The 16531-nt window shown below is 49.4% G+C and overlaps 1 long non-coding RNA gene and 1 pseudogene across 2 annotated transcripts; one reads left to right on the top strand and one right to left on the bottom strand.

Annotated features, from left to right (window-relative positions):
• The first annotated feature begins 495 nt into the window (after positions 1-495).
• LOC110594506 lies at positions 496-5984 on the top strand. Its single transcript, XR_002481285.1, has 2 exons — positions 496-610; positions 5315-5984. It is a non-coding gene; the product is annotated as an uncharacterized LOC110594506 (long non-coding RNA).
• On the bottom strand, positions 2324-2837 carry LOC110594505 (annotated as a pseudogene). The gene has a single exon (XR_002481284.1). The product of XR_002481284.1 is annotated as a 40S ribosomal protein S15 pseudogene (transcript).
• Positions 5985-16531: the final 10547 nt, after the last annotated feature.

The raw sequence follows: 16531 nt of genomic DNA, 5'->3' as shown, positions 1-16531 counted from the left end.
TGGTTTGTGCAAAGAGTGCATTTGTGCCCACAGACGCCTGTCTGTGGAGTGTGTGCTTCAGTGCGTCTGAAGGGGCCATTGTGTCCGATGAAGGGAGTGTGTACCTTGTGTGTAAGTTGGTGCTGACGCCACCAGAACTTCGGTTCCTCCTCCTCCCTCCCTGATTGCATCATTAGTGCTAATTGAGGGGCTTTCACACGCCAGTGCATTAGCTGTTTGGAGTGAGCTCCCCCCTCCTGGGAGAGATAAGCCGCTGCCCCTCCCCCTCGCAGCTCTGCACTTCCCCACCGCTCTGAAACTGTCCACCTAGATCCTCTCAACTTTCTGGGCGCCTTCCTGCCCCCCTCTGAGCCCGCTTAATCTCTCTTCTCCCCACCGTGTCAGGGGTGGGAGGGGTCGGGGAGGAGAAGGGTCCAGAGTCTCCTTTCTGGAGGGAGGGGGGGCGGTGTTCAGGGAGAGATGTTTTCCCCTGTAGAGATCTGGCGTTTCTACAGAAAGCAGGGTGTCTGTGATGAGGAGGGACACAGGAATTTCTGTCTGGTTCGTTTGGACGTGGAAGGGCAGAGGAGAGGGCTGAGTCCTTGATCTCCAGTTGGTGATCTCCCCCGAGGTAGGTCTTCCAGCCTTGACTCCTTGTCCCCTACAGCTGGGAGACTCAGGGCCCAGTCTGACTCAGCAGGCATTGGAAGGGCTGGGGGATATCCCGGAAGCCTATGTTTCCCTGAGAAGTTGGGGTTGGTGGCCGTGGGTCTGATCCTGCATTGCTGCTCTGCCCTGCACTGGCCCATGGCTGCGGGGTGTTGGGGAAAGCTCTGAGCAGATGCCCTGCCCAGCCCTCACACCAGATGTCTTTGGTCTAATTAACTGTGCTGGGAAAACCAACCTGGGTTTGTAAACAGAGCTACTGGCTAAAGTCAACAGGGAACAGCAGCAAACAGCAAACATTCTCCTCACACTCAGCCTCAGTCCAATTCAGCATCCTGGGGGAAAAGGGGGAGCTGAGTGGGTCATGAGGCCCCCCGACCCACAGCTGAGTCAGGGAAAGCCTGTCTGCCTCTGTCACCCCATGTGGCGGCCGTTTCCTTGCCAGTTCCGGGCCCCTTCTGCTGGAAAGGAATGGAGATTCTGGGAAGAACCATGGCCATCCCAAGATAGTCTCTGTCTCCCTTCCAGCAGTTTCTCCATGGCTATCTCCCCAGCCAAACCTCTCCATCCATGAGGAAGCCACTGTGGGGGAATATTCCTCAAAGAGAGCTTTCCTTGGGGCTTGCTCTGCTCTCATGTCTTGGGAAGCCTCTGAGGGTAGAACTTGGCATCATGGGTCTACAGCTCGGAGTAAGTGAATAGAACGTGAACATTGTTAAGTTCGTTACACATCGTGTAGGTATTATAATAACATGTTCCGAAATTAGATAATTATTCCTGTGATATCTTTGCCAAGCTTCAGCATCTCTGTTATGGTTTGAAAGTTCAATGCACACAATGGCCTGAGAAACAGGCACAAATGTACGTTCAACACACACGCATAAGCAGCGGCCTCACACAGGCACAAAGACATTTCAACTATCTCCCCCTCACACTCACTCTGTCTCTCTCACCAGCTCTCAGACACACAGACGTATACAATCTGAGTTGGAGATAGGTTTTTGGCTTCTGAAAGAAAGGGATTGAACTTTTTGAAGAGATTAGAGTTTCTGAATTGGCAGTTCTTAAGTCCTTAACCAAATTTTGCTAGTTTGCTTTTTTTTTTTTTGCCACCCAGGGAGAAGAATCATTTCAAAGAATTGAAAGATGGGAAGCCCTGCTGTAGGCCCCTGATCTGCAGTCTACCCACCCACCCGAGGACCAGGCTGGATCCACAGCCTGGGCCTCACAGACCAGAGTCCTCAGGCCGGTGTCCGGCTCAGAGCCCTTGGTGTCACCGAAGAGCCTTCAGATGTCAGTCCTTTCTCTCCCCGCTGGGCTCCTGGCTGCCCTCAGACCAGAGTGTCTAGTTTGAGAAGGTCCTGCACTTTGGACAAACTGTGTTTTCTTGCTTCCCCTGTCTTTTCTACCATGCCCCCACCCCACCCGAACACTAACTTGGCTGTTAGTCCTTTGGAAGATGGCCCAGATTCCAAAATGCTAGATTTCTTTGACAGTGACTTGTATTTTTTTTTTTTTGAGTTGGAACCTCACTCTGTCGCCCAGGCTGGAGTGCCGTGGTACACTCATGGCCACCCTAGCGACGACTGGCTGGTCTCTGGGGCTCCTTCTGCCTCAGCTTTCCAAGTAACTGGGACCACAGGTGTGTGTCACCACACCTGGCTAATTTTTTGGGGGACTGGACAGGCGTATCTTTATTGGCAGTGACTACTTGAGTGGGATGAAGCGGGAGGAGTGGGTGGAACTGATGCCAGGCTGCCAGTGCTTCACAGGCTTGTAGATGATGGAGAACTTGCCCAGGTAGTGGCCGATCATCTCCGGCTTGATCTCCACCTGGCTGAAGGTCTTGCTGTTGTACATGGCCACCATGCTGCCCACCATCTCGGGCAGGATGATCATGTCATGCAGGTGGGTCTTCACCACCTCGGGCTTCTCCATGAGGGGTGCCTCCTTCTTGGCCTTGCACCGCTGCTTGAGCAGCGAGTGCTGCTTTCGCCACAGCCCTCAGTTCAGCTGCCGGCACTGCTGCATGCTATACAGCTGCATCAGCTGCTTGTAGGACATGTCCAGCAGCTGGTCCAGGTCCATCCCACGGTAGGTCAACTTGCGGAAGGTCCTCTTCTTCTTCTGCTCCACTTCCGCCATCTTGCCGGCTCCTCGGAAAGGGCTGCCTCTAATTTTTTGATTTATTGTGGAGACGAGGTCTTGTCGAGCTGACCAGGCTGATCTCGAACCCATGGGTTTAGGCAATCTTCTCGCCTCTGCCTCCCAAAGTGCTGGAATTACAGGCGTGAGCCACTGTGCCCAGCTGACAGTGTCTTTTAAATACCTTCTTTCAGCGTGGTTCTGTCATATCATCTGAGGCTGCCTGGATTATTATACCAACCTCCCAGCAGCCTTCTTAATCCTCCATGCTTTTCCCTCCAGGCCAGGTCCCAGACCCGCTTTTAGAATATTTCTCCCCCACTCAGAAACCTGAAGCATAAACAGAATGGGCCTTCAGGCCTCCACCTATCTCTTCACCCTCCTTTCCATCCCCCTGCGCAGAACCAGACTCCCCAATCTGGTGCCATCACCTGTCTTTTCCCCTCAGTGCCCACTCTCCCAGTTCCTCCTTCCTGAAGTGCCCTCTCCTAGCCTTCCCATTTAATCTTTGCCAGCTGATTCTCCAAGTTCTCTCAGAAAGTCATGATTTTGAGACAGTGCTTCTGCAACCGGGGTATATGGGACCTGGATTCTTGAGCGTATATTCTGAGAGTTCTGTGGATTTCTGCTCTTTGAAGAGAAATGTGCAAAATCCATGTCTCAGGTCTTGGAAAACTTGATGTCCAGTAAAGAGCTTGGGACTTGGAATCATAAATTCAATCTCATTAACTGAGTTACCTTGGGTAAGTCGGTTAACCTCTCTGTGTATCGGTTTTCTCATTAAGAAAATGGGGGATAATAGTACTTGCCACATAAAGTTGTTGAGGGGTGAAATGCAAAAGCATAAAGTGCCTAGCATAGCTCTCAGTCTATGTCCTCTATTACCAGTATGAATAAAAATAGTAAACAAATAAACATCTGTGACATGTTATACAACTTGGATGACTGGAGGCAGAAATGACCTGAACCGTTTTCTATCCTGGATCCCACTGGTGAAATCGCTCAGTCTTCTGGGCTCTGTTTGTGCCTCGAATTTTCACTTTTTCCCAAATCAGCAACCCAGCAGTGGATGAGCAGGGGCCTCGTCACCTTCCCCACACAGGGTGAGCTGTGGAGGGAAGACCATGTCTGGCTGAGGTGTCGTGTGGTGAACCCCTCCCCATGTCCCAGTGGCCAAGAGCAGGGACAACCTCAGCTTGTCCTCCCTGGGGCAAGGTCTGGGGTGGGAGCTGATTCAGAAAAGAGGGGGGAGGGGCAGGGCAGAACCAGGCCAGCCTTTTCCTCTACTCCCACCTCCCCCAGGTAGGAAGTAAAACTGACGTTTCCAAAATATAAAAAACAGATGATGAAGGTCAGGTTTCCTATACGCTGGAGAGCGAGAGCCCTGAGGCAGAGTCCTTAAGAAATGATCTGAGACAGAGACAGTGGGGGAAGAGAGAGAAAGGGAGAGAGCAGAGATAGACAAAGATGAAGGGACAAGAGACAGACAAAAAAAACAAAAAACAAAAAACAACCTGAATCCTGAGAAAAGTAGTCATATAAAGACAGAGAAAGAGAAAGCCATGGTTCAGGCGCGATCCTTCCACTCATTTCTGGAAAAGAGCTTAGTTCCCCTTGCTGGGTCTCAGGATGTGAACATGAGCCGTTTTGACTCTATGATCCTGTCAGAGGGCGAGGCCCTCCTGGAACCCAGAAACCAAACACTCTGTGGGCTCACAGAGCTCTCACTGCCTGGGCTGGTCTCTTTCTATCTTCTTGGCCTCGGAGTCTGTGGTCCAGAGTGCTCCTGGAAGGCTCCCTTCCTGCGTCTGGCTCTTTTTTCCTCCTCCTCCCTCCTGTTCGGCTTCACCCATCAGCCCAGAGAGATGCTCTGTGACAGTTTGTCTCTCTGTCCCTTTTCCACCTTTCTGGGCTGTAGGCACCCTCCTTCACTGTTCCTTTGATTGGAGTAGCTGAGGGATGGGTGGGGCTGAAGGCTGGAGAGGGGGTTGGTGCCCCAGGGAAGGCTGAGAGGTACCTGCTGAGAGCCTCACCTTGAGAGGAGGAGGGGGCGGCCTTGGGGTCAGGGTCCTGCCTGAATGGAGACTTTGTCCTGAGGACTCTTGAGGGGAGGGAGAACAGAAGAGGCTGGGTCTCAGTGTCTCTGTTCTCCTGGGCAGTTGTAGCAGAAGTTAGAGGGATGGAGAGTTGACCATCGGATCAGTGGGTGACAGATGGACTCTGGCAGTTGGAGCTGGTGGAGCAGGAGCCTTTGTCTTTGTCCAGAGGTGATGGGGATGGGAGCATAGGGCCAGGCGGCTAGGAGCTAACATATCACACTTTCTCTGACAAAGCCAAATGTACCCTGAGTCAGTGGGGTCACTTTTTTCCTAGGCCATGGTCAAATAGAAAGAAACAGTTTCTTTTGAGCCGCATCAGGGATGCAATTTGGAAAGTGGAGAGAAAAAAGGAAGAAAGAGGGACTTTTGAGTCTGTGCATCTGTCTGAACTTCTAAAGGGCTGACAACTCTCTCCTTCTTCCCAGGTTCCTTCAGGAGGACAGTCTGGACCCAGGCACAGGAGGAACACCGATCTTTGATGTCAAGGAGGCCGTGGCACCACTTCTGCACTCAGGCACTACTTCTGCACTCAGGAGCTTGCAGTGTCATTGGGAAGACTCACCTCAAGCCAAGCCAAGGACTGATACAAAGGAGAATGTGGGATAAGTGAGGGGGACACAGGGAGTGACTGGCAGGAAAGTGCTGGCTCCTTCCTGGACGCTGATGGAGAACTATCATGTCCCGAGAGCCTGCTGTGCGCCAAGAACTGTCTAACCTCTGGACACGTACTGTGAGATCACTATGATTGTACCCATTTTACAGATGGAGAAGTTGAGGCTCATTAGATTAAGGAATCTGTTGAATGTCACATAAATCCTAAGAGGCAGACCACCGTGAAATCAAAAAGCAGTGACTCGGGTCCTGATTCAGGGTTTCTTTTCTCAGCTCTTTGTTGGTTTGGGGGACAAAAAAAAATTCCAGTCGAAGGGAGAGGCAGACAGGCAAATACATGTCACCAATGGAAACCAAGAAGGAAAGTCATTAGGGTCATTTTTGCCTTCAAGCAACAAAGGTCATCAAGATTTGTTGTTGTTGTTGTTCTTATTATTACTATTAATGGAGCACACTTATTAAATGCCTTTCATTATCACTTAATCCGCTTAACACCTCTAGGAGATAAATACTATTATTATCTCCAATTTTCAAGACGAGAAAATCGACATAAGAGGGGCTAGGTAAGGGAGACAAAGGGATCTGTTAAGAAGCAGGGACCAAATTTGGATGTGGATATCTCTGGTGGCAGAATTCATGCTCTTCCTTGCCCTGCATTTTAGTTCACTGAGCTGGGCTGGGCTGCTTTCAACTGCAGAAATCCCAGGGTCAGTCTTCCCAAGCCCAGCCCTGCAATCTTGTCTGATGATGTGTGAACCTTTAAAGGAGAGAGGCGGGTCCTGCTGGGGCACGGGGCACTGGTAAGAAAAGGAGGGAAACAGAGGTACATTGAAGAGACTGCCCCCACCCTGAAAAGAAAATCACAGTCTCAGGAACTAAACCCTCGTGAAGTGTTTCTCAGAGACTCCAGATAGTTCTGAGGGAAGAAGAACAAGTCAGGAGCTATGATTAACAAAGGGTTAACGAGACTCTGGGAGTCTTTGTAGAATTAAAATAATTATTTGAAAAATTCCAAAAGGCATGATAAAGGAAATAAAAATTACACACAATCTCCCCATTAAGAGAGATTATCTACAGTAAGTTGTGAGACGCACCTTGCCTGCTCCAACCCCAAACCCAGCGGTAACCTGCATGAACTGAGTCATGTGAGGGTTCTCTAGGGTGCTACACCCACACACACGCATGCACACATGCACACACGCACACACGCACACACACACACATCATCCTCTCCTTCCCCCACCAGCCTCCTGTGGTGACTGTCTCTATGAGCAGGCTCCAAGCTTAGACACCTTGGAGTCTCTTTGATGTTTTCAGACTCAAATTCAAGTCCTGTGCTTTTAAAACTGCCTCCTGGATTTGCTCCCTCTTTTACTCATTGCCATCCTCCCAAGTCCAGGCTTTTCCTCCCACATCTGCTTTGTTGATTGGGTCTTCTCAGTGTTCTTTCCCACCTCGAAGCATGTATGGGCACCAGATTTATCTGCCAAGAACACCACTTCCAACACATCATTTTCCTGTTCTGAAATCTTTGATGATTCCCCATCATTTGGAGGATAATTTAGCCTGGCATTTAAAGTCCGTCGCAACCTACGGCTCCTATTCTTCTATCTGCAAGTACTTCCTGACTCCGTGCTACAGCCTAACGGGTTGCCTCCCCAATCTTAGAGCAGACTCCTACCCTTTTCCCACCTATCCAAGTTCTCTCATCCTCCACGGCCCAGTTTCAGGTTTTCTTTTTGCAGAAAGCCTTCTGTGACCTCCATAATCCATATCCATTGCTCCTTTCTAAAATGCCTGAACACAAGAAGGCGATGACTTATGGTTCAGGGAGCCCTTTGTTGAAAGGGTCCTTGGGTATGACCATAGAATAGGAGTTCCCAGTCTAGGGCCGTGAAGTCTCCAGGGGTCTGTCTACAAATGTACTGTGTGGGCGGGGGGTGGCCTCAAGCTTTTGCCAATATTTCAGAAAGCCTGTAGGAAATTGTATATATTTCATAATAAGCTAGCCCAGGCAAGGGAAATATTGACTTTATTGCTTATGACCAGAATTATTGCCCCTGTTCAATAAGAAAAACGGGGAAGCCGGGCTTGGTGGATCAGCCTATAATCCCAGCGCTTTGGGAGGCCAAGGTGAGCGGATTGTCTGAGCCCGCGAGTTTGAGACCCGCCTGGGTAACTTGGCGAGACCTCATCTCTACAATAAATCAAAAGATTAGCCGGGCATGGTAGTGCATGCCTGTAGTTCTAGCTACTTGGAAGGCTGAGGCGGAAGGATTGCCGGAGCCCAGCAGGTTGAGGCTGCGGTGGCTGGGAACATGCCATTGCACTCCAGTCTGAGTGACAGAGTGAGACTCCAACTCACAAAAAAAAGAAAAAGAAAAAGAAAAACAGGGAAATAAATTAGCTTTTATGTACCTTGGTTGGAGGATTTTTTCAAAATTTGGTGTTTATGGGGCAGCAGAGTGAATAAAAGGGGTCCTTTTGAAAATTATTTTTATTGTCATTATTTTTAGAAATGGGTCTTGCTTTGTTGTCCAGACTGGAGTGCAGTGGTGTGATCATAGCTCACTGTAGCCTTGAGCTCCTGGGCTCAAGTGATCCTTTCGCCTTAGCCTCCTGCGTAGCTGGGACTACAGCTGTGTGCCACCGTACCCAGCTAATTAAAAAAAAATTTTTTTAAGAGATGTGGTCTTAAGCCGGGCTCGGTGGCTCAGCCTGTAATCCCGCGTCCTTGGGAGGCTGAGGTGAGTAGATTGCCTGAGCCCGCGGGTTCGAGACCTGCCTGGGCAATTCGGCGAGACCTCATCTCTACAATAAATCAAAAATGAGCTGGGCGTGGTAGCACATGCCTGTAGTTCCAGCTACTTGGAAGGCTGAGGTGGAAGGATTGCCGGAGCCCAGCAGATCGAGGCTGCAGTGGCTGGCAGCGGCCACTGCACTCCAGTCTGGGCGACACAGTGAGACTCCAACTCAAAAAAAAAAAAAAAAAAAGGCCGGGCTCGGTGGCTCAGTCTGTAATCCTGCGCCTTTGGGAGGCTGAGGTGAGTGGATTGCCTGAGCCCGCGGGGTCGAGACCCGCCTGGGCAACTTGGCGAGACCTCATCTCTGCAATAAATCAAAAAATTAGCTGGGCGTGGTAGCGCATTCCTGTAGTTCCAGCTTCTTGGAAGGCTGAGGCGGAAGGATCGCCAGAGTCCAGCAGGTTGAGGCTGCGGTGGCCGCTCCCTCCAGTCTGGGTGACAGAGTGAGACTCCAACTCAAAAAAAAAAGGAGATATGTTCTTGCTCTGTTGCCCAGGCTGATCTCAAACTTCTGGGTTTACGTAATCCTTGCAAAGTGCTGAGATTATAGGCACAAGTCACGGCACCTAGCGTAAAAGGGATCCTTGATGATGAAAAAGTTGGAGTCACTAGTTGCGCCCAATCTCTTGACCAAAGCAGGACTCTTAGATGGACAAATATCCCAATCACTCCTTGTGGTGGGCAGCCCTGAGTATCTATTCATGTAACACTAGCTGTGGTTGTGATTTCTCACATCTGTGTGTTATTTGATTGAATTTAGTCCACTCTTGATTATAAACTCCATGAAGGCAGGGCCCTGTTTGACTTCTGCTCCACAAATATTCTCCGTCATCTAGCACAGTGCCAAAGCCCAATTAGTCAATGTTTCTTATTTTCTGTTTTACGAGGCTGTTGGAAAGAGTAAACGTATGCTGTTTTGTAAGCTCGAAATCAGGACCTGTAACCATTTTAGGAGTGGTTGTGATTATTGTCTCTTCAATTACATTTCAATCTCCTGGATGGACCAGATGCAGGTCACCTTCCCCTCCCCCAACCTGGTCCCCCTTAGCTTTGTATAAATGATCTATTTCATAGACTGAGCTTTTTGTTGTTTTTGTTTTTTCTCTTTCTGTTTTAATTGTTTGTTGAGTGTTGACTTTTTCCTTCCCTCTCATCCCCTTTCCCCTATTCAGTCCTCATGTGTTGATCATCTATCTACTCTATGCTAGACATCAAGCAAATAACCAAAAACACTATGATGAATGATGGCGTCTCTATCCTGAGGCATGTCTTGAAATGTTTTTTTTTTTCCCTGTTGAGTTGGAATCTCACTCTGTCACCCAGACTGGAGTGCAGTGGCACGCTCCCGGCTACAGCAGCCTCGACCTGCTGGGCTCTGGTGATCCTTCCACCTCAGTCTTCCAAGTAGCTGGAACTACAGGCATGCGCTACCACACCCGGCTAATTTTTTATTTATTGTAGAGACAAGGTGTCACGAAGTTGCCTGGACTGGTCTTGAAGCCACGGGCTCAGGCAATCCACTTCGCCTCCGCCTCCCAAAGTGCTGGGATTATAGGCTGAGCCACCAAGCCCACCTCTTGAAATGTTTTTAATGAAACACGCCTCTGGGGCTTCCCATCATGTTCCTTTGATTACTTAGTGGTTTGATAATGCTCCTCTCAAAACAGGGCCCAGGATCTTTGCACTTGCTGTTCCCTCTGCCTGGAGAGTCTTCCAAAGCCTCAGGCTTTTCCACGTCGGGCTCTGCCATATTCAGCCTCCAACATCACCTCATCAGACAGGCCTCCCCTGGCCACACTCTGCTCCATTGCTGTTTTGTGTCCTCAGAAGACTTATCAGTCTCTGAAAGTATCTTGTACATCTGTCATATTTTTACTTTTTTGTTGTTACTCTCTCCTCATTAGAATGTAAGCATCAAGCTGAACAGGGTGGCTCATCCCTATAATCCCAGCATGTTGGGAGGCAGAGGCAGGAGGCTCTCTTGAGTCCAGTAGTTTGAGACCAGCCTGGGCAACATAGCAAGAGCCTGTCTCTACAAAAAAGAAAAAATATATTAGCTGAGTGTGGTGATATGAGCCTATAAGTCCTAGCTACTAGGGAGTCTGAGGTGGGAAGATTGTTTCAGCTTAGTAGGTCATGGCTGCAGTGAGCTATAATTTCACTACTGCACTCCAGCCTGAGTGACAGAGCAAGACCTATCTCTAAAAAAGAAAAGAAGAAGAAGAAGAAAAAGAAAAACAATATAAGCACTATGAGGGAAGGGGGGAAAGGACTTTGTTTTGTTCACTGCGTATGCCCCAAGCTCCAAGCAGTGGCAGCATATAGTAGGTACCTGGAAACATATAATTAGGTCCTTATGGAAGGACCGAAAATGAGATTCCAGAGATCTTCTGTCAACTCAATGTAAGACTTTCCCCTGCTATGTTTTGAACACTGCACATCTAGTAATTCTCTTATCCTCTCATATTTTCAGGGATATCAGTCTTGTGTCAGAGGCTAAATAACAAGTGTCTTCTCACCGGCAGAAAAGAAGTCCTCTCCTTTGTCTTAACCAAACTCAGCCTCTTATCCTGCTTTCTGCCACTGTGGCTTGCCCTTCTCCTCAGAATTTACCTGCCTTGTGTCTTATTCCCTCAGGGTTCTCCTCTGTGACTTTTAAGGTGACAATCAGTTAATCCAATAACAGAATCCTGCTAATGTGCTAACGGGAAAGGGTGGAAAAAAGACTCCCAGATCCCTCCCTTCTGACTCAGGTAACATCTGTGCACTTAACAGGGCCCTTCTGGAGACAATTAAATAAATGCTTTATTGAAACAATAAAATTAATAGGGGTCTCATGGAACTCAATGAAAGGTTTCTAAAAATTAACTTCATTGTTTTTTAAGCTTCCAATCAAGCTTTGCTAGGCAAGGGGGTGAGGCAGGGCCAGATTTTTATTAAAGCAGGACACTGTCCGAAGGGCTGCACTCAGTGACTTGAGAGACCATGCCAGAACTTTCCCTGGGAAAGAGCCACTGCCACCAATGTGGGGCCTGGCGCCAATGGGCGCCTCCAGCAAGGTTTTTCTACATCATAGGTCTGGTTCTGTTCCTGGGACTCTGTGACCTCGTAAAGTTATTAATCTTAGTCCTCATGGGATTTGAGTGTCTTAGATTAGGTATCCCATCAAAAGAAATGTCATGATGACATTTGTCATGTTGGACAAATAACCCAAGGAACACTGTGGATACCCATTCTGCAAGAAAGTGGGTGGGCCATCTGTCTGGTCTGCATTAATCTGGAAGCAGGCCTGTCTATGCCACCATATTGGTCTACACGGCCTTCCCCAGCCTATAACCCATGGCTACCCATTTCTCCTTAGGAACCATTTTCAGCCTCAAGAAAGGCCCAAGAAGTCAGAGTTTGTCAAATTGGAAGACCAGACATTTTTGAAACTTTGGGTGGTTCTGCTGGTGGGGGCCAGGGAGCAGATGTCATGTGGGACCGGAGGACTTCTTCATGAAGGATTTACCCGGCTTAGGGGGTGATGGGACCCTGGATAAGGAAACTCCTGTGGAAGATGTGGTTCTCTGTCCAGATGGATGGAGCTGGCATAAGACTGTCTTCAGGACTCCTCATTATTCCTATCAAGGTAGCACATTGATTCAAACCATCTGTGGGCTTGTGAGGTCTGATTAGACTTGGCGTTTCCAACCCTGGGCTCCCGACTTACGCCTTATGTGAATGTGAGGAGCAGGCTGAGGGTGTGGTTGAAGATGGGGGTGGACCCTCTCTCGGAGCCCCAGATTCCTGGCTCCCAGTGACTCAGGGCACATTTAGCTCCAGGCTCCTCCTTTCCCCTGCTCTGACAACAGGCATGGGCGGGGTTCTGAGCTGGACGTCAGAATCTCCTGCTCTCAGCTCTGCCCTAAACTAGTTGTGTGACTGAGTAGCTATGAAGCCTTTCTGGGTCTCAGTGTTTTTTTTTTTTTCATCTGCAAAATGGGGGTAATAATAGCTGTGGTTCTTGTTTTGAGGATCAAATGAGGCACAGGTATGAATCACTTTGAAGTGCCTGAAAAAAAAAGGCTGTGCAAAGGTTGTTTTCTTTTTTTTTTTTTTAATTTTTTTGAGTTGGAGTCTCACTCTGTCGCCCAGACTGGAGTGCAGTGGCATGCTCTCAGCCACCGCAGCCTCGACCTGCTGGGCTCTGGCAGTCCTTCTGCCTCAGCCTTCCAAGTAGCTGGAACTACAGGCGTGCGCTACCATGCCCGGCTAATTTTTTTTGATGTATTGTGGAGACGAGGTCTTGCCAAGTGGCCCGGGTGGTCTCGAACCCGCAGACTCGGGCAATCTACTTGCCTCAGCCTCCCAAAGTGCTGGGATTAGAGGCTGAGCCACTGAACCCAGCCATGCAAAGGTTGTTTTCATGAATAGTGATCTCAGTCTCAGGGAACAGAGCCTTTCATCCCTGGAGTTGCCATCCCTGAGTAAGGGGTTCAAGACATCTTTTGACTCTGGAAGGGAGGATGAAGCTTTTAAGGGCTTTGCTGATTGACTCCTCCAGCCCTTGCTTTCCCTGGAGGGCAGCTTCTACTCCTCTTCCCCTCTCCACCACCCTCTTCGTCTCCCAGACTAGAGATTTTGGAGGTGTCTTTCACTCCTTCCTTTGTCCCCGTAGATCTAGTCTGTCACCACGTCTTGTTTCCTCCTCTGAAATCTGTCCCAGACTTGCCGTCTCTTCCCTGGTCCCATTTCCATCACCTTCACCTAAGTCATCATTACCTGGATTTCTGCAGGATCTCCTCCACCGGTCTCTTCACCTTGGCTCTTTCTGTCCTCCATGCCTTCCCACACGGGGCTGCCCATTAATTTTGCCATCTTTGATTAGGTGGCAAGATGGCCCAAGGGCTCTCTAATGATCTCATCAAGGCCACTCTCGCTATGTGCTTTCAAGGCCTTCCCCTCCTCTTTTCCACCTGCTCCATCCAACCCGGTTTCCTGTAGAGCCTACCCTCTTTTCCATAACCAAACCCACTTCCTCCAAAGAAGCTGCACCCCTTCCTCCTTCCATGCCTTTGTGCAGGCTGTTTACCTCTCCCTGTTCTCTCTGACAGTCACCCTGGTCTGTGGCATCCAGCTCAAGTCCCTAGACCTTACCCGCCGAATTTTCTTAGAATTTTCTTATGGGACTATCTCTCCCCTCTATCCTAAATTCTTATTGCTTCTACTGGCAGGATTGATTTAGTATCAACTACCTTTCATTCTCATCCCTCTGCCCTGCCTCTCTTACTGAGGTTATAACTGTTTGAGGACTGAGATTCTGTTTTCTGTCTTTCCTATAGCATCTCATCAAAGGCTAGATGCCCAATCAAATCTTGGTTGACTAGGTATTGAAAGAGGTCTGGTTTGCACATGGAGACCGAGTGTGGAAATTCTCTGTTCTAAATAGAGAAGTTTTGTACCCCCTCACTCCTCCCCCACACCCCTGTTCTTTAGAAACTACCCCCCACCCCAACCTCATGTCTTCATCCATCAGTAATAAAGCAGGAACAATAGGGGGTTTCTTTCTAATTAAAGGGAGCAGTTAGTGTTTCCACTTCAAAGCCCTGAGAGAGAAGACTTTTGTTTCTCGGGCCTGGGAGCTCTGGGAGCCCCGGTTGGGTCGGGAAGTGGAGCTCCAGGCCCAGCCAAGCATTAAGCTCGTGAACCTGAGATCCCCCCGTTTGCAGGCAGAGAAGCTCAAATTTAAAACAACAACGTAATTTGGTAACTTCGGCTCTGATAAAACAGTTGGGGGAATTTCTTCTCTCCTAGCGTCTGAAGCCAATGTTATTACAGGTGTGTGCTTGTATCTCTCACACCCTGCCCGGCCTCTGTCATCCCAACATGCATAGCACACACATGTGCCACACCATGCACCCTCACGTAGGTGGGACTCACCAAGAGCACATGATACACACTCAGTGGCTACAGCCCCGCACCCCTATTCCCAGGGCCCTCTGGACTTCACAGTCCTGCACACCCATTCCTTTTACACATATCATTGCCCCACTTCTAAATGCCTGAGAACAAGGGCCTTGGGTTTGACAACTGTTCATTCTCTTTTATTTTCTTTTTTTTTGGAGACAGGATCTCGGTTTGTTGTCCAAGCTGGAGTACAGTGGCACAATCATAGCTCACTGCAGCCTTGAACTCCTGGACTCAAGCAGCTCTGCTGCCTCAATCTCCTGAGTAGCTTGGACTACAGGCACATACCATCAATCCCAGACAATTTTTAATTTTTTTTTTGTAGAGATGGAGGTCTCACTATGTTGCCCAGGCTGGTTTGAACTCCTGGCCTCAAGTGATACTCCTGCCTCGGCCTCCCAAAGTGCTGGGATTACAGAGTGGAGCCACTGCGCCTGGCTGTCCCTTCTCTATTCAGCTGCAAGTCAGCTTGGCAGAGATGTGTTCTTTTCTTCCATCTAACACCGGCTACAGACTAATCCTCTAACCTAGGCCCAGACTGATTCCTACCCTGATGTGAAACTGGGTCCTATCTGTAGCCACAGACTGAGACCCCAAAGTGAAATTCTTTGTGGCAGAAAGGAGGGAAGAGAAAGTCCCAGAGCCGAGAAGGGACCAGATCAAGGCAGGAGAAATGGCCTACCACCGTGGGGAAGGGCGGGGGCCGGGAGTGGACACGCACTGAGCGAGGCTCAGCGGGGCCATGTGCAGTTCTCCCATCCCAGAGAAACTGGTCCCAGACTGGTTCTCCAGAGTGACCACAGACTATGCCCTAATAATAGTCATAATCCGATACCCAACGAAGCGCATAGAGTGGGTCTGGTCTAACAGTCATTTTACAGACTTGGCCCATTGATCATAAGGGCGGTGGGAAGGGAGTTTTATTGATTGATTGATTGATTGGTTGTAGAGATGAGGTCTCACCAAATTACCTAGGCTGGTCTTGAACCGCTGGGCTCAGGCAATCCTCTTGCCTCCACTCCCCAGAGTGCTGGGATTACAGATGTGAGCCACCATGCCGGACTTTGTGTGTGTGTGTGGTGCTCAGCTCCAGGGATGAAACTCCGAAGAGCCCACATCATCATCCATCCCTTTATCCAGCCATGTCATGTAAAGACACCTACTCTTTGCCATGCCGTGGTAAGCAAGGCTAAATATAGACCTGTCCTCAAGCATCTTAGTGTTAGAAAAATAGCCCGAGTTTTGGCATTTTACAATCCTCTGTTCAAGTTTCCCTTCCATGATTTACTAGCTGGGTTACTCCAGACAAGTTACTTAACACTTCTCAGTCTCAACTTCTTCATGGGTAAATTGGAGATACTAATACACATGACCTCTGGGATGTTAAAAAGGGATTAAATGAGGTCATCTTTCAGGACTTACACTGTGCCTGGCACATGGAATATGCCCAATAAATAACAATATTCATCTACTTATTCATTCCGGTGGGGAGATGGACCTACGTGTCTAAAGTCACAAAGCAGCACGATAAGAGCTGTATTTGTTACACGTACCAGATGAAGGGGACACCCAGAAAGAGGCTCTGGGTCTGCTTGGGAAGTCAGAAAGCTTCTGGAGAGGACGAGGGAGACAGCCTGAGGAGAGAGGCCTGAGGGAACAGGGGTTTGCTTGGCCCACCAAGCTTGTAGGGTCCAACAGGAGGAAAACACACACGTTCCACGGAGGCCAAGAACCCCGTCCCCCTGCAGATGACGGACATGGCGTGTTCTGAAGACCGCAGAGAGGCACGGTTCCCATGACACGCTTAATCAGCACATGCCACTAACTGATGCAGGCGAGGGACGTCTGAAGCCTCCAGGGTGTCTCCAAGGGCATTCGCTGATGGTGATGGATGGTGATTGCAGTGAAGCAGCAGCGTGATGAAGACGCGATGGCCGAACCTTTGGGGCTGCCCATCTTCCCTTTGCTCTGACCTTGCCTTCCCTCCTTTTCTGTCCTGATCCTCCCCCCCTTCTTTTCCCTCCTTTGTCTCTGCAGAGCGCAGAGGGACACCCTTGTCCTCGCTGCTTGCTTTCCGCATCCCCCCACAAGGCCCCTCTGGTCTAAGGGGCTGTTTTTGCACACGTGATCCGGGCAGTGTGGGGCATGGCAGTCCTGCTGCGGCCCTTGCTTGCTCCCCTGATTATTTCTCCTTAATTGAGCGTAAAGAATGTGAGGAATGTGGAATAGACTGCGTGAGGAGGGCCTCTGAGGGCCCCTCGGGTCTGGACTCTGGGC

This window comes from Carlito syrichta, unplaced genomic scaffold (assembly GCF_000164805.1).
Source record: "Carlito syrichta isolate Samal-C Ts95f unplaced genomic scaffold, Tarsius_syrichta-2.0.1 Scaffold315812, whole genome shotgun sequence".
NCBI lineage: Eukaryota > Metazoa > Chordata > Mammalia > Primates > Tarsiidae > Carlito > Carlito syrichta.
This window is presented reverse-complemented; position numbering and strand designations above follow the sequence as displayed.